We start from the raw sequence: 26,498 nt of genomic DNA on the forward strand, positions 1-26,498 counted from the left end.
AAAAGTTAGCAAAATCGTTGAAAAAAAGGCTGTTTTGTGTCGCTAAAGCAAATGGTGCTTCCATAGAATACTAAAATATTCTAGACGACAGAAAATGAATCGAAAAAAGTATACTTTTGTTAAACGATTACTTTAATGAAATAGTGTCTTGTCGTTTTGAAACTCCTGGAAATACGTTTTTGCTAAATATTTCTTTTTATATATTAAAAAAAGTTCTAAATTGTGTAATGAAACAGATAACTTTTGTTGTAAAATTTTTATTTTTCTCTGAAATCTATGTCTTATGATTATTAAACGCACCTTATTTTAAGCACAAAAAATAAAATAAAATGTTTGAAATTTACGGCAGCATCTAAAACTATGGTGCCTAACTACCCGTCTAAAAATATAAACAACCTGATTATCCTTATTCACTGGCAGCTACTTTGCGTTGACTTTCTTCGGGCTATCAAAAAATATTCAAAATCCCTAATTGCACGGGTAACTTCAAAGCTGCTGTACATCCATCTGCCAAAGGCGATTTGTGATAGCTCCAAAATATGCAAAAAAAAAAAACCACTAAAAGTTGCACAGTCACACATTCACACACACACAGGCACATTTTTTTATGCAGTCCTAAAAAGTTTCGAAATGAGCAGCCAAACTTTTGCAGTTACTGACCTAACCCTGTTACTTTGCCACTTTTCCACGTCTCTTTCTCGCCAAATTTTTCTTTAAATTATTCATAAGATGCAAATTTTGTCAAACAAACAAAGCAGAACTTTTTCATTTACTTCGGCTGTGATACAACAAAATAGCAGCAGCAGCAACAACAAATTTGAATGTTGTTAAAGCCTAACGATTGCTTAAGAATATGAACTTCGAAAGCTTTTTCAAAACATTTCGCTAGCCATCGTTTTATCACCGTGTGGGAGGTGCAGGGATATTGCAGCAAACTACTTTGACGTTATAAATTTCGAAATTGTTTGTGCGCATACGCGTGCCTTGATAGCTGCTCTCAGGCCGAACGGCGAGAGAGCCAGAGAAAAATAATATGCGAGAGAGGTGGTAAACGAGCAAGTAACGGCCCTTGGCGCTCTGTTTTCATTTGCTACAAAGATGCTGGCCGATTTACGCGCGTTTTCTGCGTGCCGACGGTGCGGGTCAACTGTCAAAAAGTGGTGTAAGGTCATGCGCGTGTTTTTGTTGGACAACATCTACTACTCGCTCACATTTTCCTTTTTTATGGTTATTATTACTATTTTGTTTTGGTACGCGAAATGCAAGCGAAGAATGGAAAATAAATAAAACGAAAGAAATCTTGCAAGGCACTTTCGCACAGATGAACAGCCTTTGAGCCAGCCTTGCATGTGTGCCAGATTTTGCGTGTGAAAAATTGAAAAAAAGAGGAAATTTTTTATTAATCATTCACATGAGGCGCGTGTATGGACTGAGTAGGCACGCAATTCACATGACTGTTACGCCGCTATGCCGCACCGATATTCATGTCCAATCAAATTTAATTGATTCTATTCAGCGCAGACGTATGTAGTTGGCATGCTGTTTTTGTTGTTGTTGTTGTTGTTATTTTTTGTATAATTTTTGCTTTTTTTTTGTGTTTTTTGTTTGATTTTCTGACTTTTGTTAAACTTTTTTTTTGTTGTTGTCTTTGTGCTCCAACAAAAGCATCTTCAATTTGGCGGCACTTAAGTCGCCACTACAGCTCAGCTCAGCATCATCTTGCAACAATTCACAATATTATCGTTTGCCAGTTTGTTTCGTTCGTTATTTTATTTATCAACACTCCGCAATGCAGCCATTTCCATGGCATTTTAGTTTGCCATATCCAGTTCCGTTTGTTTCAAGCTAATTTTCCTCATGCATTCCACTTGCCACAACGTTCCGTTTGCTCGCTGACTCTTGTTGCTCGCATTAAATTCAGTTTTATTTTAGCCGCAAATACGAACGGGCGGTTTTACTTGTGTGGTGCTACAGAAAAAAAAAGTTATTTTTCTTAGTTATTTTATTTATGTCTTCAATAACCAAAATACAAAAAAAATAAAAAATATTTTTACTGATGTACCTAAATTTTGAAGTAGTGAAAATTTGCCAAATATAAAACGAAGCTGCTAATTTTAGGATAGTTTTTTGTGTGAACAACAGTAATTTCTTAGCTAAAATTGTGCTCATCAAATGCAAGGAATGTTCAAGGATAACGAAACGTGCTACTTCACCGAGCCATAAAAGTGTGCATGAAGGTATTCGTGGTGGGTGAAGAGAGGTGCATTTGAAAAGTGCATTGCAGATGCTGAGATATGCAATTTTTACTTCATACTGGCAGTTTGGATTGTCTTCAAAGTGAAATTGGTGCTATCCAATATTGAAAAACAAAATTAATAAAAAAAAAAACAATTTATTTCTAATTGATTTTGCTGTTAATATGTGTTTTAAAATTTAAGTTATATTTCTTTTGATTAAATGAAAATTCGCTTTAATACAAACAACAAAAAATTTGCTGATACCCAGAGAGTGTTTATTTTTTCAACTTAAAGATCATATCTGGGACTTCTGAAAAATTAGCTTAAATCGACATGCATTTTCTAATTGTACAACTAAACTAGTAAACTTCAATGATTTGGCTCAATATAGTGACGCCACCCTTGGGCGGGCACTAACCGTCAGTCAACTTTTGTCGGGCCAAAGGTCAGACACCTTTATTAGCCGAACACCCATCTTGAGTGGACATTTTATTTCTATGTCAAATCTTATGTATCGGAATAGTTAGCCTCTTTCGAGTGGTCACCCCTCTTGAACGGACTAAAGTTGACTGTTGGTGAGTGTGAGACGTTTCCGCTCAAAAAGCGTCAATTTGTTACGATACCTAAGATTTGTTAAAGGAAAACATGTACGACCAAGTAAAGGTGCCTGTCTAATAAAGGTGTGCCTTAGAAGAAGTTACACTGTATTTGTGGAATTTGTGGTCGAGTCCCTCCTTAAATGTGTGATGTGCGTCTTGATTTTTTTTCAACAGGGACCTACAGATTTTATAGCGCCTTTTTATGAGGAGCTTTTCTCCCTGGCAGAAATACACTTGTGCGCTTACCATTGCCCGCCAAAGGACGACCGATATTAAACAACTTGGTCTATCATTTGGTGTTTCATGCCTACGTATTCGAACTCGGGCACTATCGAATGGTAGTCATGCACCAACCCATGTGGCTACGGCGACCACGTTGTATGAATACTAAGTTTTATAAAGGGTAATCAATTTATAGGTATCGGATTTTAAATTGAAATAAAACAACAAAAATTTGATTTGATTTTGAAATCTTTATTTTTTTTGTGTAGAACTATTCATGACATTTATTTTTTAAAGACAATCCCTTCCAAATGTTGGCCGCAACTACGCCTTATTTCGGCTATGCGTAAACGCCAATTTTGAATGACTCGCTGGAGGACTTCGGTCAGTGTTTCGTGAGTAACTTTAGTAATATTGGCTTCCTATGACTCAATCGAAGCTGGTTTATCCACAAAGCATTTAGACTATATAATTGGCGCGTACACCGTTCCTGGGAGTTTGGCCGAGCTCCTCCTCCTATCTGTGGTGTGCGTCTTGATGTTGTTCCACATATGGATTGTAGCTCCAGTTTCAAGCCGACTCCGAACGGCACATATTTGTTATAAGGAGATTTTTTATTGCAGAAATACACTCGGAAGTTTGCCATTGCAATACCTCCACAAATAAAAGTCCAAAAGTGTGATATCACTCGATTTTGGTTGCAAATCCACTGGTATGAGACGAGAGATAACTTGCTCACCGGAGCGGCGACACGACGACGCAGTAAATCCATTGTTTCACGGGCTGTATGGCAAGTAGCGTCGTTTTGTTCAAAACCAGACATTGTGGAGATCACGGGCTTTAATATCCGGCATCCATCATTGGCCTGATAGCGTTTGCCATTCATTATTACATTGGGGCCATCCCGTCTTGAAAGAAATATTAACCAATCGCATGGGCCGCACGGTTGTTTTCAATGGATATAATATCTGTTCTGGAATGGCTTCGGGTTGCTCTTCAACCCAAATCCGGCAGTTCTGCTTATTGACGTAGCCATTAAGGCAAACATGGGCCCCAGCGCTGAACACCATAAGTTGGCCTGAGCGTCGATATTCGTAACAAAATTCTACGGTTTGCAGGTCGTGTTGAGGCGTAAGGCCTTCATGATAAAATGTCAATGAACACTCAAAAAAAATTGCGTATTAAATTTGACAGTAGCCACGCGTGATCTGTCAAGAAAACCCTATTGGGAAAAGTACATCCAATCTGATCACTCTCTATATAAGTGTATAGGTATATAGGGATGCCGGTGTACTTAGTGTAAGGGAACTGCTACTCAATACTACCAAAATCCTACGAAGCAACTTCTAAAATAACATTTTTTGAGATTTGCAGCAGTCAGGATTGCATTTGTCATTGAATTGGACTCAGTTAGTTGTATCGGTTTTGAAGATCTTAGAAATTATCTTCAGGTTCTGCATTTAAAATCAAACAAGCATCTTATATACATACACACAGTCGGTCATAAAAGTTTTGACTTTTTCATACTACGTTTTTTCAAGTTTTGAAGCTTTGAAGCGTGGAAGAATATGTACAAGAGCGTCAGCCAAAAACAATAAAAACAAATTAAAAACAACACAATTCAATGAGAATTTTCTGCCACTTCAAACTTGCACTTTCTTATACTAGAATTAAATGAGCTATAAAACTGCGTACCAGAAAAACATTTAAAATTCTGAGTAGAAGGCTCGAAATTTTGTGAAAAGTTGTATTAGTTATAAAGCTTCAAACTTTAAAGTGTGTCGCACTCGCTACTAAACTATTTTAATACAATAACAGTGTGAATATTGTAAACAAAAAATTCACTGTACGAAAACTTTTTTGACTCACTGTATATTGTGCACCATAGTTGCACGCTTGTATTGAATAATAGTTTCCTTGCATTCCTCGAGCTTGCCGCTATGGCAATCGGCTGTTTTATGGAAGACCTCCTAGGTACTCGTACACCAGATGCTCTTCCTAGACAGTATCTTAGGACAGTATCCTTTGATGAGGCCTACTAGGCAGATCCTGATTACTGCTTTTCCTTGGACCAAAAGGGACAACATCTAGGAGGAGAGCTGAGCCAAACACCAAACAAGGCATTTGTACGCCAACGATTCTAGGGTGCATCACCCTACATCCAAAAAAAAAAAAACAAAAAAGAGCTTTTCCATTGGTTTTACAAAGTGTCTTATTTTCTACCACTTTTTCTTTTTTTTTTTTGAATCAATTAATTGTTTCAAATACCCAATTAATTTATTTAAACCTTTCCCCTCAAAATTAATTTTTTCTCTTTTCATTAATTGTTACCAAGTTGTATATTGCCGATTGGCGTTTGTGTGTATTAAATAAATAAATAAATAAAACACATTTCGGTAAAATATTAGGATTTACAATACTTGACGGCACAAGCAGCCTTAATCACTCCAAAAAGATTTTGAACTTCAATGCCAGCAGAACAAAATCTGCTCTAACCCTAGATAAAAAGGGCCTCAGATTACTCTATGGAGGTCACTTTGCCTGTAATAAACACTTTAACTCAATAGGATTATCTAGTACATGAGTATGCGGGTTCTGCTGTGATGAAGAGGAGTTTATGGAACACTTAATCCCCAACTGTGAGGCATTAGGCCACAGGAGACACAGAATCCTGGGCTCGTACCTACAATTGCTCCCTCCTAAGGAGCTGGTTCGAATCCTCGGTATACTAAATAATTATAATTAAGTAATTAAGGGCGCACAATAGATCAATCTGGTTGCAGTGCATAAAGGCCTTAGCCTAACCCGTACAACCAGTATTATTACAATACTGGATAGAATTTAAATAACAAAAAAAAATATTTTTTTATTCTTTTATTTCCGTTGATAAAATTGTTTAACATTTTTATATACATGTACTTTTAACCTTATACTTTGCTATTATCTGAGCTGATTTTGGAATTTTTGTTTGTTTTTACACTAATTTTAGTATATATAAAAGACTAGATTTTTTTAAAGTAATTTCAAATCTGTCCAGCTCATATAAATCTTAATTTTTTTTCGCAATATTTTGGCAGAAGTCTTAGAATGTGATAAATTCATAATTCTGGTAAAAAATCTGCAAGTTTTTTGAAGAGGCACCCTAATGCACTTATATTTCTTTCCATATTTTTCTTGCAACACTTTTTTTTTTTATCTGTTCTTTATTCATATGCGCAGTTCTATGTATTAGCCCCTTATCTGCCTCTTTCGTCCAGCTACAATTACACATAATTTTTCATTAATTTTTCTTCTTCTTCCTCTTTACATAGCCCGTACATGTGACACGGCATTTTTTGTGAACTGGCGTGTGTTTGTGTATGCTAATGCGCGCCTCAACTGTGGCGCTTGTCGTTCGCTTGATGTGGACTTGCGTTTTAGACAACTAAAATCATGCAAACTTCTAGGAGAGAATTAGTTCCGACTTCCTGCTGACGTCCTGCAGGAAAACTTCCACTTCCCGTAGATCGTCTTTCTAGTTCAGTTGTTTTTTCTTATGATAGTAGCAACAGGTAAATTTGGTATATAGGTAGAGTCAGTTGTATCTTCTGCAGATCGGAAGCAGCAATAGGCTTATTGTTAAATAAATGTTTAATTTGTAAAATATACAATATTTTCAGAAAATGCTAATATTTTTTTTCAAGCGTTAATTCGGGCATTTGGGCGGATACTTTCGTATGTGACAGTGTGGAGGAAAGCCCTTTATTACCATTCACTTGGGATTCTTCTGTATACGGTCCCAGCAGTTTACAACTTCCGGGCTGCGCCCCAGTATCCTCTGGGTAGCACCCGAACATCCGCTTGAGAGCGAGCTAATGTGAGCAGGCGAAGCATCCCAGGATATCTGGTCGTGCGCTGGATTCGCGATCCGCCACATAAAAATCTCTCCCAATGAATGAGAACTACTTACTCTGATGATGACCCCAAATGAACTAAGGGTTATTATTTGGGCAAGGCAAGAGGTGCATTGGACCTTGTGATGACTACTATAGCTGCGACGTAAAGGAGCACAAATCCGACGTTAATTTATAGTGGGAGGCAGCCATCGTCGCCAGGTACTTTCGTATCAAAGCGAGATTTTTCGACTGGTGGCTTGGTTGTAAGCTTAGAAATTGGTAAACCTATTTCCTATCTTTTTATCCCGGACCAACCTCTGATGAAAGAAGTCATACCGGTAATTTGTTAAATCTGGACAGGAAAAGTATGTCGTTTGTTGAATTGCTCGAAAAATTAGCTGAGATAGGTACAGTCAGTCAAATAAATTTTGGTACAGTGATTTTTTTAACATTATCTACAATGTTTTTTATGCCACATTTTAATCATTTACTTTGCATAAAAATATTATTTTTTGTTTAATAAAAGGCTGGAACTCAAATAAATTCCTGAATTCCTTGCTCAAAATTTGAAAATTTTTTAAGTGAAACTTCTTAGGCGTCCATGGGCGAGCGAGAATGGAGAGTAAAATTTCAAGACCATGCAACGTTCTGGGCATTTTCGTTCCGCGAGAGTGGAAAAAGATGTAACGTAGAGGAAAAGGAGGGAGATATACCTATATATCTTAGATACACTTTAGGCTATTTTTCCTGAGTTTTTCCTTGTGGTTGCTAATTTTTAGTGAGAAATAACACTGCCTACTTTTTGGCGCTTGTTTGTTGGTGTCTACTTTTTGGCGCTTAATTCCGTTTCCTGGCTAGTGCTTGTGCGTACTATAAAGTGCTATCCATTCCAGCGTCGGATGAATTGGTATTGCCTTGCGGTAATTTGTGCCGTTGCTGCGGTCCTGGAATCGCTACGTTTGTGCGGGTGATAAACGCTCGGAGTAGTGTGCGTTGTTGCCATGATTTGTGTCCGGCGTTTACCTACACCGCTCGACCCTTCTCTTTTGATAAATTTCAAAAATCATTGAGAAATAAAAATTAATAATAATAATATTTTAAGCCCCTTTCAGCAAATGATCGCATTTATAAAAAAAAACTCGATTCTGAATTATACATTTATTTCATTCACTACTCATTTTCCGTTGGAGTATGGGGGGTTTAGGTAGAGTCTGGTATTTTTCTTCGATTCCCCGTACGTATTTGCGCACAGTTTTAGCTGCTATCAAAAAAACAACAAACACAAATAGAAAAAAATCTGAGGGCATGTCTTTCAAACTAACCAAAAACCCTTTGCTTTTCAAAAGTTTGACCAAAAAAGTTTTCTCGGACACACTTTTTTTAATATTTTATTTCACCAAACAAAAATAAAATTTTTTTTGGAATAATTTTTTTCTACAAAAATGTTAATATAGACGAATAATATAGATAGAGGTCATTCAACATAGAATTAATATCAAAGTTATTAATTTTTTTCAAAATATTTTCATATATTTTTACTTTTTTTATACTCAATTCTGGGAATTACAAACAATGTTATCTGCAGATTTTGCAATCTACTAGGAGCGAGGGAAACTCTAGAAGAGGTTAGAATGCCTCTCGGAGTTCGACCTTTAGAGCTTTCTTAGATTCGCAAAAGACGCAGGCTTATTACAATAAGCCTACTACAAGGAAACGTAAGGGTCAAGCTCCATCTGGTACCACTAAGGACCAATAAAAACACTTTCTTCATTTTGGTGAGAGATTCGAGATTCGAACCAACGTTCTCTCTGTGAATTCCAAATAGTAGTCACGCACCAACCCATTCGGCTACGGCGGCTTAACCTATACTCAGCCCTATAATGAAGAAAATATCCAAAATACTTTGATCACTTGACATGGATTTGCTCTATTCTGAGTTACATTTGACGCCTTCTGAAATATTACACTTTCTGAAGTTGATATTGGAAGAGATGCAGTTAAGAATTTCTTCACGATTTGCTTGCGCCCACCCACATTCCCACATAAAATTTTCTTCACACATATTTTTTCTCCTCCTTTGCTGGCAGAGCAATTCGTCGTCGTCGGCGTCATCAGCAATAGTAAAAGTTCAAGTTGCTTTTAATTGCTAACGGCCTTGAGGTGTCAGGATATTAAAAGCACACATACCTACACATACGTTCAAAAATGCCTACTCATGCACAAACAAGCTCGCTCGTAATCACACATTTATTCTGTCTGAAATTCTCGGGTTTTTTAGCCTCACCTGAAATTCCAACTGCCTGCCACTGCATACTCAACAGTCCTACTTGGTCACTTTGTGCAGCAGTTGTAGTCTGTCGGCAGTTGTCGTTAGCATCTCACCGTAGTCAACATATATCACTTCACCTCTCTCTCGCTACCGCTCTTGCTCTCTTTCCGTTACCCTTTCTATCATCATCTTCTTGTCATGATTGCTGATGGAGATGTTTTCTTTGGACTACTCGCTTGCTTATTTGTAATTCTCTGCGTCTGTACGTTTGTTTATTTGTTTGTTTGTTTTTATTTCGCAAGTGTTGGTGATGAATGATGTTGGTTTGCGGTTGGCTTGCCACTATTCTCGCTTCTCAGTGACCACTTCTGCTAGTTGCAAGTGTAATGAGATTTACAGTGCAACCATCATCATGTGGCAGCCGTTGTGCCATATCTAGCCCAGGAGCCATACAACCGGATATTCCCAGTGTGGCTGCTGTTGGTAAACCTGACCATAATCTACCTGTGTGTTTTGCTGCAAGTACATACATACACTTGTGTGCGAAATAATAGCAGCGTGACATATTGCAAAGTTTTGACTATTTATAAATGTTTTTTTATTTTTAATTTTTTTTTCATTAATAATATTTTGTATAAAACTATAGTTTAAGGTACGACCAAAGCCATATAAAATGAAAAAATACAAAACCAAAAAAAAATCTCAAAATTTTCATAAAAATTAAATAAAATAATAAAATTAGTTTTTAGAAAATTTTCGAGTACGCAGTTTTATAGCTCATTGAATTTTGGTACCATAAAGTGCAAGTTTGAAGTAGCTCAAGAATTGCATTGATTTTTGAGAATTTTTTGTACCAGCGGTTTTGTGTAATTTCCAGGATATGAAAAAGTGCATCATCAAAAAAAAAAAAAAATCGTAAAACTCAGCACAAATTGCAAACCACTTTGAACGGACACACCAATACACCGAAATTTAATGCGCTACGCAACAGCATACCCTGATTTTTTCTAAAGATTATGACCAAGAAGTTTGAAATTCTTTATGAAAATTTATTGAATTATTTTTTAATTTTATTAATGTTTTTTTTAATTTTTTTATAAAGTTTGACACGCTTAATTTTATCTTTTTTGTTTTAGTATTAGCCATATTTTTCTAACAAAAAACATTATTGCATAAACAAATCAGCATAATTTTGCCATATGTTGTGCTGCCATTATTGTGCGCACAGGTGCTTGTATTGTACAGGTATTTGTGTATTGTGCAAATGTACATGGACATGGCGGAAATCAGCTTGCGCTCATAACATTTTCATTAGAAATTAGCGAATGAGAAATGGAAATGTAGGTGGAAATCGACTTTGTATCGATATTGGATGGCTAAGGGAATTTCCCAAAAGGATTTGAAAGCTTTAGATATGATTTTTCGTATATTTCGTGCATACAAATGTAGGTTTATCATATAAATTATTTATGTGTTCAGTAGGAAAAAGTTCCAATCTTTCGGAGTTATCTAATTTGGTCGGTAGTTGTAATAACAGTACCTCAAGGCTAGTTTTCATACAAATTAACTGAATTCAACTAGAAATTATGAATTTAAATATTTAAAAGATTTATTAATATGGTCAGAGGAAACTGTAACTTTATCGAACTCTTTATCCCTGCGAGAGATAGGGGCTGGCTCCCCACGCGGCATCGCAATGGGCTATGAGCCTGAGTGTGTCCCACAGGACAACCTCTTCAACCTAACCTAACCTAACCTTATCCCTGCGAACACTGACAGCAACGAAATTCGCAATAGCCTGAGTCAAATTATTTCTCTGTTTCAAATTTGTTACGGCAAAACACATTGCACAGGGAGTAAAAGTAGAATAAAAACAACAAGAAAAATGTATTTTGTTGTTGCTTTTGGTCTCTGAAATGCCAAAATCTATAAACAAATGTTGGCAGTTATGAGTAACTAAACAAAATTTCTCGATTAAGGTACCAAATAAATAGATTAAGAAAATTAAATGAGTTATTTTGCTGATACTATCTCTTCAATGTGCCTGGAGTTAGGGTAACTGGATAGATCAACAATGATCGCACATAGATCAGAACTGCTCCGAAGTTTCCCCGATGTAGTCGTAGTGAGGTGGAATCTTCAAAAATGTAATAATAAGAAGACAGTTGGGCTCACTGTGACTGTTAAATTCTATTCTACCAAATCCTATGTATGTGGCAGATGGTAGGAGTTACCCATTGATTGAATAACACGAAAAGCTTAACGATTTCGTTTGCAACACCACCAATTAAAAACAAAAAATGGCGTACATGAAAATATTACATTTATCTCTTCTAATCCTGTCATTGCACGGCCGCTGAACGCGGTGCCAGTTAGAGATTACATTACATTTGTTGTTGGGGGTTGGACAAGTTCAAGCACTCAGTCAGTAGACCATTGTACTACACTCGGATAGATTTCAGTAGAAAGAATAGAGATAGGAAAGATAAAAAGTGGATGGTAAGATGGAAAAATTAGTTTGAGGTCACTCTTTTACAAATCTCTTGGATTCATTGATGAATTCTAAGAGAACCGGCAGAGGAAGAGTATGCACTTTATCCATACTCAGTATATCGCAACCCAATATCCTAAGTCTGATTCTAGAAAACACCGGGAAGCTACAGCGAAAATGCTCTGTCGTCCTCCTCAAGACAGGATAGGCATAACGGGCTATCCACGACCCCCATGGTAGCCATATGCTGACCACAGGTGTTGTACCCTGTGATTACGCCCACCAGTACTTTCAGGTCCTTTCTGCTGAGTTTTAGTAGAAAGGTCGCTATTTTCTTGTTTGGTTCTTTTACAAAGCACTTGGCTACTCTGCACGACGTCAACTCAGATGAACGACCTCTATGGGTAAACCTCACGAAGGCGTCCATCCATAGTTGAATCGATTCAGAATTGACACCTAGAAAGAGTTCTGGGCCTAGTGGCATACTTGCAGAACCTTCAACTGTCAATTTATCAGCTAACTCGTTCCCAGTAATACCACAAGGTTCTGGCACCAAAATAAGGCAAACTTTGTTGTGTTTTGTCTGTCACTACAAATTCCAATACTGTTGCCCCGCCACTTTTTCTCAATTAGCCAGTACGCCACATTCAAGATGGCATAGACTTCCGTAAGGAATACCGTGGCCATCTGACCTGTGGCATAGGAGTACTTAGCGTCTTCGTCTAAGTATCATCCAGATCCGCTTCCATCACTAGTTTTTGGATCCGTCCGTAGAAAGTGTGCTGCTATCCCGTTAATAGGTTCTTTGGACTTAACCATTCATCTCTATCTGGGATCAAAACAACACACGAAGCTATCGACAGGCACCCGATTGTCGACCGACATGGAGAACAGTGTGCACCGCTCCGACAACTGGTGGTATATCTGACAGTGGCCAGTGCTTACTTCATTTCCCCAGACTCCGTTTAACTTGAGCCTGTACGCCGCTTTCATTGCTACCTTTCGAATTTGAAGATCTAAAGGCTGCAAGTTCAGAATGGCATTAATGGCACCTGTGATACCCAAGCACACCCTTCTCTGTAGCCTGTTTAGGAGTTTTACTCTGGAATTAACCATTGTGGCTTTTCACCATACTAGAGAGGCGTATGATTGGTCTAATCAGGGTGATGTAGTACAGCCAGTGTACTATCGCCGGTCTTAGACCGCATGTCTTGCCAAATGTTCTCTTACACTGCCAGACGACTTTTAGTGTTGGAGAGACCTTCTGCTCGACGTGCTTCTTCTAGGTAAGCTTACTATCTAGGTGCCAGTGCTAAGCACAGAGGGTCTGATGATTCTGTATCCTTTAAACTACTCTAGCGGGTCCCCCGTTAGGAAGTGAATAGCAGAGTTTTTTTATTAGTCATGAAGTTGGAGAGTCCCCCGAAGGTGGTGAATCGTAGCTTTTAGGTGTATTTGGTTATTGGCTGTACAAGCCGTATGTGATAGGAAGTAGTATTATTATTATATTTCGTTGCTCCTTCTACCTCAGCTACCTCAGCGCTACAACGCGCTTCTCCTTGCCGTATTGATTCAGTTATATGTACTTTGGATAGCAAACACTTAATACTTCTACACTTTGAGAGTGCGTGTTGTTATCTGATCCGTGGACATGATGTGCATATTTGTTGCGATGTTGCACAACCTATAAGCAGATAACCAAGCGTTGCTGTGTTTTTTTTTTTTTTTTCCCAAATGTCCTCTGGCACTTTTTTGCGATAATCTGATGCCGCAATATTTCTCGGAATCTGTATTTGTATGCTAGCCAGTAGTTTGCCTGCTAACCAGTGCTTTCTCACATTTCCGATATTTTCTTTCCACGAAGCAGTACAAAATACGCGTTTTTCCAAAGCATTAACTTTAGGGGGTGGTATGTTGGTGGTTGGCTGCAAAGTGGGTAGTGATTGGAGTTGCCGTGCAGGAGTTGGCGCATTCCTACATATTTGCAATTCACCTTTTCTCTAGCAGCATCTGCCTTTTTCAAGCTCTATATAAATAAAAAATTCTGCAAGTAATATGGAATAGGCAAGTGGACAAGTGGAATTTATGCTGGATGTTGGCGGCTAGCTCAGACAGCGAGTCAACTGGTGTCCTTACATATTGGCATTATTGGCAAAAGTAGCGCTTGTTATGTCGCTGATAGGTGGCATTTGCTTGTACTAACAGCAGTTAGAGAAGGATATGCACTAGAAAGTACATAAGTGGGATATAGGTATGATTGAAAGAGCAAACAAGAAAAAAAAAAGAAAAGTCCGTCAATAGCAGTGATATTGAAGCAGCTGCTACTGCTTTATGCTATCGATGGGAGTACTTCTGACGTATTCAAGTGTTGTTTGATTTTGCCAGCAGCAAGTTTTTGCTTGCTTCGCATTTGCTTGTTGAATTCTTATAACTGGCGACTTCTGTAATTTGTTTTTTCCTTTTCTTATTTTGTTTTCAATTTCAAACTCATTTTGCTCAAGGGTTTCGCATCTTTTACTTGACTTTTGAAATTATATATGCCGCTCAATTTTTATATAATTTTTTAATTTTTCTTTGCCAAGCATTCGTCTGTTTGTGCCGCAAGTCATAAAGAAATTCGCAAGAATTTTCTATTTGTTTTTTACGCTGCTACAGCCTCCCATTAAATACAGGTTAAGGCTGTGTAAACTCAAGCAAGCAAAATGTAGAAGTAAATATCAAGCAAGGCCGCGCTGTTGGTGCATATATGTATGTGTATGTGTTCATACTAACGGCTACTGCATGCTTGCCAACACCTCGCTTACGCACATTCAGCGCCTTGACTTACCTGTCGGCATTGTCGTAAGTTAGTGCGCCTAAAATGCCGCTTTGCTGCTATGCAAACTTGCCAGCGTGTGTGGGGGTTTGGTCTGTCTGCCACACCAGGGTTGCCACAAGTGAGTAAAGGGATTCAAAAATTCGTTTTCGGTAATAAATTAGCAACTAGATTGTAATCTCGCTCATCTACAATAAGGAGAGAGACGTGCCCAGGTTGGCGCAACTGCTCAGCTTTATCTTCAAATTCATTTAAAAGTGATGTTAAATTTGTCAAAGTAGGTATCTGTGTTTATTTCATTGAAATCGACTAAATCTCGATACAGTCAGCAGCGCTCCTAAGGACTTTATCGCATTCTGAGGGGCATAGGCAATGCAACTAAGGATGCGAGGTTGGTCTTTGATGGTTTCAAAAATTTTTTGAGCGCTTATATCCATCCAACTTGGTTTTAGACACTGGCTGTATTAATGCTAGTGTTTTTTTTTTTTTTGTTTTCTGAATAAAATCACTTGAATATGCACAAATTTTCAATAATTTCTACTCAAACGGCAATACCAACAATCAACCCATGAGCACTGCAATTACCTTATATATTTTGTTGTTGCAATTTTCGCTGAAATCGTAGCTATTCCTTTGCACTTGCCTATGTGCTATATGTTATATGTATTTGTGTATACAGCTCGCGCAAAGAATATAGAAAAATTGAAGCCTAACATTTTGGCGCGTTTTGACTATTTAGTGTTTTTAATCAAACAATTTTTGTTTCAATTTTTTATTTTTTTTTAATATAATTTAAAATGATTAATCATATAAATCCAAGTTTCAAACTTTGTTCAAGAACTATAAAATTTCGACAAATTTTCATCATAATTACGAACTGTTTAATCAGAATTAAAATTGTATTTTGAAAGTTTTCGGGTAACAAATTTTATATCCCATTAAATTTTAGTATTTTAATATTTAGTGTGAAGTTGTTTAAATTCTAGTTGATTTTTGGTAATTTTTTTTGCTTGACGTTATTACGTATTTTCTTCATATAAAAAACAAACAATCCGTCGATTTGCTGCATGGAGAAAATGTGCCACAGAGTCTATGAAAAAAATGAAAAAAAAAAACGAATGGAATTTTCGAAATTGCACTTTATTATTTTAAAACTTAATGGGCTGTATAGCTGCATACCTAATTTTTTTTAATGCTGATTAAAAAGTTTGAAATACTGTTGAAAATTTGGATAATTTTTATATAAAGTTGAAGATACCGGAAGGTCCACTGGCTACACTCAGTAGTTGCGCTGCCAGTTGCGGTCTCAGAGTAAACTCTGACAAAACGGAGTTGATGCTATTCACCAGAAAATATAAACCTCCACCCTTTGGACTTCCCAAATTAAACAACCACGTTCTCCCGGTCTCATCGGAGGTTAAGTATCTTGGTGTAATACTTGACCCCTAGCTCCACTGGAAGCTGCACATAGAATATCGAGTTTAGAAGGCCCTTATAGCCGTCTACGCCTGTAAATCTATGTTAGGCCAAAACTGGGGTCTCAAGTCACGTGTCGTACTTTGGATGTACAACTTAGTGGCTCTGCCAATTTTGACATATGGTATGCTAGTTTGGTGGGTAGCTCTTCAGTAGGGCTGCAACACCACCAAACTAGAGAGAGTGCAGAGAACTGCATGTATGGGCATCACTGGTGCTTTTAGAACATGTCCCACTGCTGCGCTCAACGTTATTCTGCACCTACTTCCTGTGGATCTGCAAGTTAAATCCATTGCTACTCAGAGCGCTATTAGGTCCAAGGAGATTGGCCTCTGGAGACACCTTCCTGTAGGACATAGTAGCATCTTGAAGCAGATCTGCCTTCCTTCTCTGTTCTGCGCACTGATCTCTCCATACACAAACTCGGTTTTGAGTGTTGTGCTAGGGCTATCTTTCCGAGCAGGCAAGATTGGAAGGAGGGGAGAGTGGGCTTGGATATAGATACCTCTGTTTTCACTGACGGATCCAAAATGGAGTTTGGAGTGAGAGCGGGGGTTTTCTCTAAATCAGCCAGCATTTCGGTCTCTTTTAAACTGCCGGAAATGAGCAGCGTTTTCAAGCAGAGGTCTTCGCGATCCTGCAAGCATACAAAATGCTTCGGGATCGTTGTTGGGAGGGAGACATTAATATTTTTTCCGAAAGTCAAGCTGCGATCAAGGCCCTATCGTTGCCGTATTGCAGCTCTCTTCTGGTGAACTCCTGTAAGGAGGAACTCAAACGGCTCGAACGTGCAGGAAACATTTCCCTTATCTGGGTTCCTGGGCACAGGAATATAGAGTGAAATGAAACTGCCGATGAGCTTGCCGGGAAGGGGTCGACAGAACCGGTTTCAGCTGTCCCTCCTCTCAGACATCGGTGTCCCCTTGACCGTTGTTAAAGGGAAACTACACAATTTCTTTCTAAAAAAAGCGCAAGACAGATGGAGGTCTGTCTCATCGTGTGCTAAAACACTATGGCCCCAATACGGTAGAAATAGAACGCTTATCGGTACTCATGCGGAAAAGCTTAGAATTCCGTACAACCCCTGTTCCAGAAGCTGTGGGGATCCTGCAGAGAAAGAGACTGTTGAGCACTTTCTCTGCAAATGTTTGGCGGCTAGTCGCTTGAGATTCCTTAGCGTGCTTTTTGGGGATGACGGGATGACTTGAAGAAATTCTCCACCCTAGATGCCTTTTCTCTCCTCCACTACATCCTGAAGATACCGATCTATGTTTTGTTTTGTTAGATAACGGGGCATACTGTTATAAAAAAAAATGTCAAAATTGGTCGGTTTATGTAAACAAAAAAAAAAAAAAAAAAAAAAAAAATTGTTTAAAGTTTAATGCAAAAAACACAAAAGGTGACAAAAATTTAGAATTTCTTTGAGTTCACTAAGAGCCGAGTAGCCGGGTAGTTTTCTGCATTCTCTCTCTGTGAGTTTTATCAATAATTATGTAGTACAGCAGGAACTAATTTATGATTATTGATTTAAATAGCAAAACTTTTTCCGTAGCGTAAATTGAATCCAGTCTAGTGAATGACTCTGAAATCCTTCAATACATTTTATTTGCCAATCTTGGCTGGGTCCAGATTAATATTCTTTAGAAAGTACATGGTTGTCTCGAAAACTGTAGGGAATGCGGCTACTAAGATCATCTTAGCCTCTTGGTCTTAGTGCCTTAGAGAAACGATCTTCTCGGTGGCAGTGCCGCTCAAAAACCAAATGTCCGATCTTATTTTTATCGTATCTGTGGAAAGTTTGGAAAATTTGGGGGCATTTCTCAGAGAGAAATTGCGAGAAACATTAAACTTCGGCAGAAAATATCACCGCAAGTCGCAAAAATGGAAAAATGTATCTTTTCCGTTTAGTGAAGCATAGTTATGATATTATGATTTAGGGCATAGAATCAGGCCCATTACAAGAAGTGGGGGTTGCATGGATTAGCATTAATATCTGCCTATTTCGGGCTGATTTTCATGCAATCCTTGCTCGAACTTTATCGATAACCTCTGGGAGCATTTAATGAGCAAAGTTCCAGTTGGTGATGACAAAGTGTCAGATGGAATTTTCAGCTATTCCAAAAGAAATCTGAAAAATTAATTGCATTGATTCACAGAATCAATCTGACCGACAAGTAATTTTTTAAGATAAAACGATTGGGGGGAAAAAAATCTCGCTACTACTGTTTAACTTGCTTTCCAAGCTCCCAGAAGGTGAGGCATTGATATCTTATCTTGATGATTATTTGATAGTAGGCCTCTTCTTTTCGCCAAACGTTTTCGCAACTAGTATAAATAAGCATATCTTGGCAGCACTGCTTAAAATTACATTTGATTTTAAATCACAATGTTGAGGTGGTGTTATATATTCTTTCCGCGCTGTATGTGTTCGCAGGGCCGTCTGCTGCTACTGCTACGCTGATCTTAGTTTTACCCTTTACATGCAGCTGGTTTTCTTCTATTTCAACAACAACAATGTCCTATAAATGTTTTCTGTTTTATAACCTGCGGTAATTTTAGGTAGTTTTCTTATTTTTCTTTTGTTTCACTTAGTTTAGCTTATGCACCTACAGTCCCTTCATTTTCGTTGCCTCACCTCTTACGTACAGCAGTTTACTTATTTAGCTTTAGAAACTATCCAGCCTACTTAGGCATATAACTTTTTGACTTTGTAAATTTTATACGTGCCATAATTTCGTTTTGTTGCTTTGTTCTTGTGTTCTCGTGCCCTTTGCATCCTCACAACGCAAATTCAGGTAACGAAACGCGCGCGGAAATGTTAAGCTTGAGCCTTTTTTTACTTGAAGGGTTATTCAGTTGAAAAAGAAAATTAGCGGAAATATTCTTATTTGGCGTAATGCTTGCTGCAGGCTTTTAGAGCTACATACTTTATTGAAATCTTGCCTTGATTAACTTTTTATTTATTTAAATAAAGGATTCTCCTAAGCATCGTAATACGGAAATTCTGATTCGCTCTTGGCTGCACCTTGGCGGAAAGCCCCAAAGTATAAATTGGATCAGCCTAGATTTTGTGAGCTATGTTTTTGCGTAATAGGTCTCCTTCTTCTTTTCTATGCCAGTAACGTCGCATTCAGCTGCTTTATCGAAATACAGCTCTTCCAAAACAGAGCAAAACTCTTCCATTGAAGTGCCCCGGGTGGGGTTAGGTTCGCTCAGTTAATGATAACCAGGTAGCATCCACGAATGAAAGGCTTTATCTTTGGAATATGAATGTCAGCGGGAATATTGAGTTTTGTTCTGAATGGATTGATATCAGAATAGCGAACACAATTCACAGTAACTGCCTGACCGGCTTCATTTTGGAAAAAATGCGGCCCAATGATGCCGCCGGCCCATGAACCGCACCAAACAGTCACTCTTTGGAGGTGCATTGGTTTTTCGGCAATCGCTCTTGGATTAACATTCGCCCAAATGCGGCAATTCTGCTTATTGACGAATCCACTGAGGTGAAAATGTGCCTCATCGCTGAAGATGAAGTGCGCGATATGCATTTTGATTTGAACGCCCGTTTGCATAAGCCTGAATAACTTTAACGCGTTGCTAGATTCTATATCTTTCTATGATTCAAATTGAGTTAGTCTGAAATTGAAAAATGTCAAATGAAGTGCAGAAAAAAACTTGACGTTTAGGTTCACATTCAACATCGGCCCTTGAAATTTAACCACCCGTTAGTATAGCTAAGCGGATGATATCTGCATTTTCTGTTGTTACTACGAAAGAGGTGTTGTGGGACGTTTTGGAGCCATCAATGAATATAAAACTCCATCCATGCTGCTGTAAAATTCTTTTTTCTTCGTAAATATAGTGTTAAATTTTTCTTTTGAAGTGCTTGCCTTTGTTTTTTGTTTTTATCATCCAAGGTGGGCAGGCATTTTCGACCTTGGGGTTAACGAAATTTGCAGGACTTGTAATAGAAGATTTAAGGTGCGATAAAAGACAGGTGCAGGTTGCCGTTTTCTTGATATAGTGTTGCATGCATCTTCTGCCAGAAGGCTATTTGAAGAACATAAAAGTGTCGGCAAATTATTTATTAGCGGAGTAGTCGGAAATGCCCTCAAACTTCTCCTTATTGCAATATGATAAGGTGCAGACATTTTTTTTTATTGTAGAGGCCGGACAGTGCCCGTAAATGGGTAGTGCGTAGTCAATCTTTGAAAGCATTAAGGCTCGTGTAACATGAATAAGCGTGGACGGATGAACGTGTATTTTCCTAGATTAAAGATATATTATTATGTTTAATCCTGTTAAGAGACAGTCCTTGACATAATTACAATGCGGCTGAAAACTATACTTAGAATCAAAAATTAATCCAAGAACTTTGAGTTGATCTACAATACTTATATTGAAATCATTCAAGATCAGGGAGGCCGATAAAGGTGACCCTTGAGGAGTGCCATTTTCTAGGTGAACTGGATTGGAAAGAAGGCCGTTGAGGTAGGAAAAAGCGGCGAAGTGGGGAAAGCTTGAAATTTTCACGCAGTATTGCCTTTTACACTTAAATCCAAGAGAGAGGATTTAAATGAGAAAGAGAGAGAGAGAGAGAGAGAAGTGGTTTAAATATTATTACTCTTCTAGAAAATTCCCAGATGTTTGATTATCTTTGCGGTTTATCAAGGGAAAGTCAACACTTCCAACCAAAGCTTGCACCATCTAGATCTCGAGAAAGCCGGGCACCGGCAGGGAAAATTCTCAGTAGGATTTCCCTCATCCTCCAAACAAAATGTAAGTGGATCGTCAATGATGTGTATGGTGTATATATGTCACTCCCATGAATTGTGCCCCGTAAATAGTTCAATCAGTGCTCTAGGCTCAGTCCTTCACTGTCCGAGAAAGAAGGAATTTTAACACCAGTTCTTCAGTTCCTCAGATCTTTTCTGGAAGTACTTTGTTGTTTTGCAGCTTCAGTACTACACCAAAGGCTCTCATTAGCTTTACTAATGGAAGCCTAGACGCATTCGGTTGTTCCTGTTGCGTTTGGCCTCGAAATCTGCTTCGGTACGATTGGATGCTCAAAAACCCATAGCTCAATTCATCAGCCGGTTTGTTGCCCTAAACACATCTCAGTCTTCCGGCACCTCCCAAAAGTGTAAGCTCATTCCACTTTGAAACGCAGTTTAGCCGCAACTTGCATTTATCAACCAAATTTGAAGATATGCGTGCGGCCGCGCGTAACTTAGATATTGAATCCAATCGAGCGAGCTGGATGCCACCTTGTAACCCGTTTTCACGACAGTCGGTTTTACGCTACCGAAACGACGCGGATTTATATCCGGTCAAGGACTGTCACTGCAGCAGCATTACCCGTACGTTAGTATGCTGCTACAACAACAACAACAACCACCTTCTAACCAATTCCATGCAAAAATAAATCTAGCGTAATATTAATGTGAGTGCAGTTTGTAGTTTAAATAAATTTGAATAGCTTTCGCAACAGTTACTCCCATGCGGCTTTGCACATCGATTATTAAAATTAACTTCACTTTGGCAAAATCAGTGAATTTGTGTAAACTTTTTCAAAGGTTCACTTAATTCTTCTGCATGCAATCTAGCCGCGTTTGGCTTGCAACCCTAGGGCACCATCGTGAAACGTAAAAATTGCATTAAGTCACAAAAGAAAGGCTCTAAAAAAATTATTTGCAATAATCGTCGTAAATATCTTTAAAATATTTTCCCTATAGTCGCGCTAAAATATTTTCAAGTATTTATTTACATGCCAGTTCTTCGAATTTTTCCAGTATTAATTTTTTATTACACAGATTTGAATGTGCATTATGCGTTGAATTTACAATGTTTTACGCTGTACAAAAAATAAATGTAAATAAATAAACAACAACAAATTGTTGTATGCGCACAATAAATGTAAATAAATAAGCAACAACAAATTGTTGTATGCGAACAAATTGAAGCAAACGAATTTTTCACGCATTACTGCACCGAAAAAGTGTTTTATGTGACTATTTTTTGTCACTATTGACGGCTGATGGTTTTTTCACCAGTTTATCTCTCTGCCACACAGTCAGTTTGGCTGTAACGCATTTTTTTCATTTCACTCATTTTCGCTGGTTATGACGATTGTTATACTGTCAAAGGGTAGACCACCGAATGGCTTTCCTTTCAGAAAGCTATAAAATGCACCAATCAATAATTAAAAAAAAAGTAAATCTTCTGAATATTTGTGGAGAATTTGTACTTGTAATTTCATCAAATTCACTGCCTTGGCTAGCCCTGCAGTAGCCCATGCAGATAAAGCATTTTTTCATTTTCAAATATTTCGACCTCAATTTTATTCGTATTGTGTTAGTATGCCTGAATCGTTGCTGGATTATTGACATAACATCGATGTTTTATTGTGCTCCAAAAACAAATCTAAAAATGTCAAATCGCAAATTGGTTGCTAACAGACATCTCGAAAACTGACATCATACAAGCCTTATTGTTTTTTGTCTGCCAGTTTGAGACTCGCTAGTAATTTTCTTTAAAATCTGGCGCGCTAAATCCAGCTGAGGGATGGGTGAAATGTAGCATTTGGAGACAGTCTCTAGGAAATCTGTTCACAGATGGCTCGAATTTGGACGGTAATGTTTGGTGAGGATTCTGTGGAGTATCTGTGAGCGGCTTCCCTGGAAGCTTAAGTTTAAGTTACCCGAGCACCTCGTTCTAATATATTTCAAGCAGATGTAGCTATTAGTGTAATCAAAAGCAGTTCAGTAGTGTAAAAACTTCCAGGGAAATATTGTACAGGGTGACAAAATATAAGTGTATACAACATTTTTTAATGAAAAAAATGTATCATTGATAGTAGCTCAAAACAAATTGTAAAATTTTAATAGACAATGTTTGAGTAACATTCTATTCAGCTAGTTTCGAAGTGGACACCTTTAGCACGAATATACAAGCTCAAACGTTTCAAAAAATGTTGGGCTATAGGCCGTAGTTCGTCTACCGTTATGCGATGCCACTCTCGACGCAACACTTGCTTCAGGGACTCCAAAGTTTTGTGGCGTTTTGCACAGGCCCTTGCTTCCAAAATGGAGCATACGCTGTAATTTAGCGGATTCAGATCAGGTGAGTAGGGTGGCCATTATTGGGAAGTAATGAGAGAGGGGAAATTGGCTTTGCACCATTCTTGGATTGTTTTTGCTCTGTGGGCTGGTGCCGAGTCCTGTTGAAACGTCCATTCATCGCCACCAAAGTGCTGATGGGACCAGGGAAGAACAACTGCTTATACAGGGTGACCGATGGGAATCTGACGTTTTTGAAATGAACAGTACACAGTTATTTTAAATGAAATATTTTATTTTAATACACAAAATTCTTTGTCATGACATGCCATTTGAAGATGAGTATTATTTGTGAAAAATTACGTCGGGTAAGTGGTGCCCATCCTCCTAAATGCAGTTTTCCAGCCTTCTCCAAAAATCGGCCATCACACGAGTCATCAGTTCAACATCAATTGTAGCCACTTCTTTCCTGATTGCCTCTTTCAGTTCTGCCAATGTGCGGGGTCTGTGAGAGTATACACGTGATTTGAGATACCCCCACAGAAAAAAGTCACAAGTGATTCTTAATTCGCGCGCGTGTTTACGTGCAGAGCGCCCAGGGCTACGAGTTAGCGCGGCTCTCACACGCTCGATGTTGTCTGGTGTTCTTGCTGTCTTAGTCGGACTTGGTGGCTTCTTTTTCACAATAGATCCTGTTGTTCGTAGATTATGAACCCAACTGAGAATCGTGTTGCGGCTTGGAACGGTTCTACGACGCACACGAAAAAGTCGCTGCACGGTAATAACAGACCCGCCATTCTGCACAAATGCGTCATACGCAAACATGCGATGTTCAATCGTTCACCGCTCCATAGCTACTGAAACGGCATCGAATGGCGAGATTACTGGCTTGTAATTCGCCTCCCTACTCCTCTCACCGGCAGAGTACTAGCCATCCCAAAAACGTCAGATTCCCGTCGGTCACCCTGTAATATGTCTTGACGATAAACTTCTTTACTGATTTTGACTCCTTGGTCTATGAAACTCAGAGGAGTCTTGTCACTGGCGCAAATTCCACACTATACCATTACAGATCGCGGATTTTGACGATGTTCAACAATGAACGAAGGTCCAGGGGCTTCTGTAGACCAATTTCTGTCGTTTTGATGATTGTGAGCTTGTTCAACGGTAAACAGCTTCTCATCCGTAAAGACAATTTTTTCCCAGCCCGTATCTGCGGCCCGACGTTGGAGCGAGCGACATCTTTCGAGTCCTACTTTCTTGTTTTCATTCGTGATCAGCTGGCATTTTTGTAGTTTATAAGGCTTAAGTCCAAGTTATTTTTTTGCTGTATGGCGAACTGATTCACGATTGATGCCTGTCTCATGAGCAATTTTCCTCATCGCGACCATAGAATTTCGTTGAACTCTTTTTTTGATGATTTTTTGGTTGTTAGAAGTGTTAAGAGTCCGTTTTCTTCCTCTTCCAGGACGGTCACCTTCATTACCAAGGTCCTTAAATCGTTTGATTGCACGAGAAACCAATGAACGTGCAATTGCAAGCTTCCGTGCTATCTCGCAGTTGCGTGCCCCTAGCTGACGCAGGGCTATAATAGCTGAGCGACTACTTGACATCGTTACACAAAGTGTTTAAAAAGAGCTGGAACAGAAACAAATACTTTTTTTGTACTTCAGAACACACACAACAATCACAAAATAAGAGCATTCGCTAAAAAAATTGTACATTCATCTAATTGCACAGAGAAGTTTGTATACAGCAATTTTTTGTCACCCTGTAAACATCTCTTGCGAAAATCCAGCGGCAAGCTAATCTCTGGGCTCGCTTATGAAGGGTTCGAAACTTGTTTTTTCTGTCGCACCCGAAAACTTTGATATTGACGTCAAATAGGTACCAGCTCACAAGTCATTATATTTTACGAGTACAAGTAATTATGACTACGGCGCTACTTGGCCGAAACGCTACCTAGGCGGGCGAACTGCGTGGCGAGCCCAGGGCTACCTAAGATCTGTTCCTGGCAAGAGCTCACACTTACATAGACGTGGAATACTTAGGCCCATGGATGAATCGGAGGCAGTTGAGAGAGCTGCTATGACTAACAAATCTCAATTATCCACTGTGGTAGGTGTCGGTCTTTTTTCTAACAGCCAAGTGCGTAATTTCTTTTTGGCGCTGCTTGAACTGCTATCTATTTCGTAGTGGGAAGGAGATCTATTGAGTGGTTGGATTTAAGTGAGCGAGCGAAAGCTGTCAAACTAGCTTGCGATTCAAAAAGTAACCAGCCGTTGGCCTACCCTTTGTATGTGTATGTAAATACTTATCCTTTCACGTTCGTATTGTTATTTGTTTGAGCTGTCTGACGGATGTTACGGTTGTTTTCCTTCCTGGCTGTTATTTCCGTTGAGGTGCTATTTGGTGGCGTGGGCGGATTAAACTGCTTGGGGCATCAATGGTTCACTGCTTTCAGTGCGCAAATTTGTATTTACCTTTTGCATGTTTCCGTGTCTTTTTGTCCTTTTTAAAATTTTTTTTTTGGGGTTTTTGCTTATGCTCATATTTCTTGTGTGTACCGGACTATCTACTTTTTTGGGTTACTGTTAATAGAAAAGTTTTTTGATACATTTTTTTTTTTTTATTTCCTGCGAATTTTCTCCGCGCTGAATTCATTTGAATTTCCTTTTTTCCCTTTTTTTTCGTTCGAATGTTGATTAAATTTTGTTGCGCAACGCTCACAAGTAAATCAGTTTTAAAAGGATGTCTTTTTTTTTTGTATTCCGTACAAAAAGCATTAAAATAACATAATTTTGCCTATCATGGCGAGCTAGCGTATTTTGCTGTGTATACAAGCACAAAATCTGTGCCCATTACAATTTGACGTTTTTATGCTTGACGTTTGATAAATTGCAGCAATGGGCGTCCATCTAATATGCAAAATTATGCAATTTCACTGAAACGTGGCCGTGTTTCTGCATATAAGTATGGATAAATGTGCCACACACACACACACGCTCGTGTGGGCTCATAGTATATGAATTTACATACACATACAAACACATATGCATATGTAACATGCCAAGTCATGCATATGAATGGGCAAAATGCAGCAAAAGCGTCACAAGCGGCCCTAGAAGGATATGCATGCAAAAGAGCTTCCTCTGCACTACATACATAGGTATGTATGTATGTGTGTAGATATTAGCTGAGTTGACTCGTTTCGGCGACGCGATGTAAATATTCATACAACTCGCTCGCATGTTTTTAAAATTTTTTTTATTTCTTTTTTGTTTTTAATTTTCTTTTATTTTTTATATATTTTTTTTTTGTATTAAACAAACCTCTTTCATACTAGTGTCTATATGATATACCAGTTTAACCACCATGCAGGAAAATCCATCAGTGGTCATTTGGTAGTGAAATCGGAAATATTTTCTACTAAAATTAGTACCAATTCACATG

At 38.4% G+C, this 26,498-nt stretch overlaps 1 protein-coding gene across 5 annotated transcripts in view; it reads left to right on the forward strand.

The window, feature by feature from the left end:
* The first annotated feature begins 366 nt into the window (after positions 1-366).
* Positions 367-26,498, forward strand: part of LOC128857928 (serine-rich adhesin for platelets-like) — a 65,571-nt gene continuing 39,439 nt past the window's right edge. For 3 of the 5 annotated variants that reach the window (XM_054093780.1, XM_054093783.1, XM_054093784.1), the window contains exon 1: positions 367-2,237. The gene's annotated coding sequence lies outside the window, so the exon portion shown is untranslated. Of the gene's footprint in view, positions 2,247-26,498 lie in introns of all 5 variants that reach the window. The other 2 variants (XM_054093781.1, XM_054093782.1) reach the window with 1 other exon arrangement.

This window comes from Anastrepha ludens, chromosome 3, assembly GCF_028408465.1.
Source record: "Anastrepha ludens isolate Willacy chromosome 3, idAnaLude1.1, whole genome shotgun sequence".
Lineage (NCBI taxonomy): Eukaryota > Metazoa > Arthropoda > Insecta > Diptera > Tephritidae > Anastrepha > Anastrepha ludens.